Raw genomic sequence first — 4,124 nt, 5'->3', positions numbered from 1 at the left:
CCGGGAGAGCGAGCGAGCGAGCGTACGCCGAGCCCCGAGGAGGAGCCGCCGCCGCCGCCGCCGCCGCCCGCCCGGGGCCGCTGGGAACTGCCGCTGGCCCCGCGCCGCCGGAGGATCAGTCTGCCCCCGCCCGGAGCGCCGACGTCAGCACGCCTCCCCGGGGTGCGCTGGGAAATGGAGTCCGCAAGCGGAAGTTGCTAATGGCAACCTCCCTGCCTCGCTCCGCCCCGAGGCGCACCGGGAAGTCCGCCGCTCCAGGCGACCGGTGGACGGTTGGGGTGGGGGTGGGAGTGAGAGTGGGGGCGGGGGCGCCCTGGGAAATGCACTGCTACGTTCCACGGGGCCGGGAGCCGGGAAGGACATAACGCTCATTTTCCCACATAATTCATTAATTGTGGGCTCTTTGGTCAGCTCCCTTTAGCTAGAAATAAGCGGCCGGAGGGCAAGGACGTTTGTCTTCTCTGAGCGCCCCTTATCCCCAGGACCCAGAATGGAGCTTAAAATTGCGAGACCGAAGTTAATTTCTGCACGAAGTACTTAATGGATTCCCGAGGTCAAGGGAAACACCAGGGCGCCCCGCAACCCGGAGACCCTTCAGGGCAATCCCAAATCCCAGCTTTCCGGAGTGGCCACCCAGGTCATGCTGGGAGATAGAGTGGGCAGTCAGAGGTCATGGCCATCGGCCCACAGCGCCAGCGCACGCCGGGAAATGTAGTTCTCAGGGCCACGCCCCTGGAAACACAGTACGTCCTAGGCAGAATCCCAAGCCCCCCAAAAAGCCAGGCCCAAGGACAGGAGAAGTCCAAAGTCCCTCATGGTGACCCCTGGATCACATCCAGTCAAGGGGCCCAAGGGGCGGGGTCCACAAGGACAGCGCCCCCAGAACCTTCATTCATCCGCCTTTCTTCCGAGGGCCTCCTGCGACGCGGAGCACGCTGGAAAATGTAGTCTAGGCTCTACATGCTCGCAAGCCATGCTGGGAATTGTAGTCCTGGGTGAGGGGCTCCACGTAGCACTTTAAAACACGAAATAATCCTCACTTTAAGTGTCCTGCGCCTAAATCCTGGCTAGGAGAGATAGAGGCACTTTGAGGTCGGATCCAAGACCCGTAAAAATCGCACAAAAAGGCGCTGAAATCTGGACAGCGGCAACAGCCTTTTTTCTTAAGGGATGTTGGAGGAGCCCACCCACTCCGAAGTAGCGGGGGCCTGTAGAAAGAAATAAACTACAAATCCCATGAGGCCTGGGGAAAGCTGGCCATAGCTATAAAGGGAATGGCAGTCCCGGTAGTTCTTGGGATATGTAGTCTCTGAACCCCACGCTTCCCACGCGTGGGACGTGAACCCCACCTCCTTTGCCAGGAAGCTTGAAAGGCAGTTAGTAGGTCGCCTGTAGGTTATGTGCGGTTGTGGTTGTGTGTGTTTCAGTGTGCGTGCATACCCGTGACACTTTATAACTGTGTGCCTACGGTCTTGTGTGTGCCTGGGTGTGTGCTATTCATAGGGATTCATGTTTATCAAGCCTGTAAGTGTTCGTGGAAATATGTCTGTCTGTTTTTGTGACTGTGATTGTTTATCTGGGGTGTCTGCCCAACCCACACGACAAAGTGTGAGACGTGTTCCCACCATCAGCTCAATTGGCAATCTTTACACTGCCTGCAGAATTTAGACTTTAGCCTCTATTTTAAAACCTGCACTGCTGCAATGGTGAAGAATTCCAGGTCCCATGTAGGCAGTGGTAGGTCTGACGCTTGTTTCTGTCCACTTCCTGGCTCTAAAGCCTAGGGCTAATCTCTGTCTCAGGGAGTTGTCCAGAGCGTCCATAAGGTGTCTGATAGGTACCAGGTGTTGGCTGGTACAGACATGTTCATATCTCACTCTTTAAAATTATCTTCTTCCCTTTGCTTTTCCATGGAGAAAGTGTTTTCACTGTTTCCTCTCCGTGCTAACACTGGAATTGCAATGCCTAACCTTAGAACTGCAAGCCCTCCTCACTCAGCTGGTGAAAATAACCTCCTTGAGATAAGAAGATGTTCCTTCTTCCCCTGCAAACACAGAGAAACAGACGCCCATCCATGTCATAAAGATGATCCAGATAAAGGAATGAACTAAAGCATCAAGTTTACTCTCTTGTCCAGTGTGAAAACAAGACTAGGCATATTATAGGTCAGTTCTGATTTCTGATGTTTTTAAAACTGTTCTTGGCAGAGTTATTTACACAAAGGAAAGTTTTAAATTTAAGGGACAATGTACTATGAAAGACACCCCCATGGCTGACCATCTAGTGACTATCCACATACAAACACATCCCCTGGGTCCTCATACTCACACCAACAGGAAGGAGGCTTTGAATTTGTTAACCACACCAAGAACAGTATTCTCCCAAATATCACTCTCTAATATGAGCATGGAAAGACACCCTCCACTTACATGTAGTGTTAAGCCAAAATGATTACAGAAGAGGGGTTTTATCCCAATGTGTAGAGCCACATTTTCTGGGTCTGTTAACATATGTCTGTTCCTATCCTGTGACGTCCTTCTTCCTCCCTTTCTACTCTATTCCCTGTGAAAAGGTTTGTCTGAACTGTTATTCTTACAATTCCCTGCATCTTAGCCACTGTGGATTTGTTAGGGTGTGCGTTTATAAGATGCCAAACCAGTGGGAGGCACACCCAAGCCTGACTGGCAGGGCTGGTATGACCCCAAGAACCTGGGCTCTTGTCCCTAGGGAGCAGGTGAATGACCCGTGTACAGGATCTATATGTGTAGCTTGGGTAGCCAAAGGACGGAAGTGCATCCGAGACTGCTAATTGTCTGCCTGTAACTAGTGTTTCCCTCCTCAAAAATAGAACCCTGGTTTTATTTGAAGTGGCAAAACACCCAGCTCGCTCAAGAGTGGGCCAGAGACCTAATCTCCTTTGCCATTAGGCGTGGCCAACAAGATGGGAATGAACTTGGGTGGATGGGGCTTCCAGGAAGGCTCTCTTAGGGGTTGAATTCAGCTGCAAGGTGTACATTTCTGGCCTTGCCTTCTGCTGTCTTCCATTCCTGTAAGCGGAAGTGATGGCTGGAGCCCCAGAAAGCATACAGTGACCACTGCATGACCTTGTGGGTGGAAGCAGAGCAAAAAAAGCAGGAGTCTCAATTCCTGATGGCTCTTTAGACCTGCCTTTTCTGCCCAGGATTGCCTACTACCTCTTTCTTTTAGGTTCTGTGTGAGAAAACAAACCCCCAATTCACCAAAACCATTGTTATTTTGGGTCTTCCTTCCTAGCAGCCAAGCATAACTCCTAAATGACATTGTTGGCTAGTGTTGGCAACCCAACACTTCCCAATAGGAAAGGACCCGAGTCAAGCTACTGAAACATGAAGAGGCATTCACAGGATGATCACAGAAGGTCAACAAAATTCTGGGAGCACAAGATTAGGCTGAAATGCATGAAAGAAAACCATATATGTCCCTCCTTAGAAAGAAAAGTGTGAGAGACCACATGGAGAGAGGTCTCAGCCATCCCAAATGGGGCCACCCTAAACCAACCAGTCCCACTGAGCCACAGGAATCCCCAACCGTGGATGCACAAGCAAGCCCAGCCCAGATCAGCCATGCCCAGAAGAACCCCCCTGCTGAGCCCAGCACAAACTAGCAACTGACCCACAAACTCATAAACTAAAGTAATGCTACTATGGGAAGCCAGTTACAAGTGAGGTGGTTGGCTATGGAACACAGGCCATCTGATACAGCTGGGTAGCTTTTGGGGGGAAAAAAAGTATGCAGTTTAGTGATTTTTTATATTCACGAGGTTGTGTGTCCTAGCATCACGACTAATTCCAAGTATTTTCGGCAGCCTGACAAAAATCAGCATTCCCCACCCAACCCTCCCCCAGCCCCTGGAAGCCACCCACCTCCTCCCTGCTTCCATGGATTTGCCCTCTAGACAATTCACACATGTGAAGTCACACAATCTGGGACCTTCTGTGTCTGGCTTCTTTCACCAAGTACCATGTTTTTGAGATTCGTGGACATTACAGTGTGTGTCAGGGCTCTGTTCCTTTTTATTGCTGAGTAATACCTCCTCACATCCATTCATCAGTTGGTGGACATTAGGAGTGTTTCCACCCTTTGGG

The sequence above is a fragment of the Canis lupus genome, chromosome 1 (assembly GCF_003254725.2).
Source record: "Canis lupus dingo isolate Sandy chromosome 1, ASM325472v2, whole genome shotgun sequence".
Taxonomy (NCBI): domain Eukaryota; kingdom Metazoa; phylum Chordata; class Mammalia; order Carnivora; family Canidae; genus Canis; species Canis lupus.
This window is presented reverse-complemented; position numbering follows the sequence as displayed.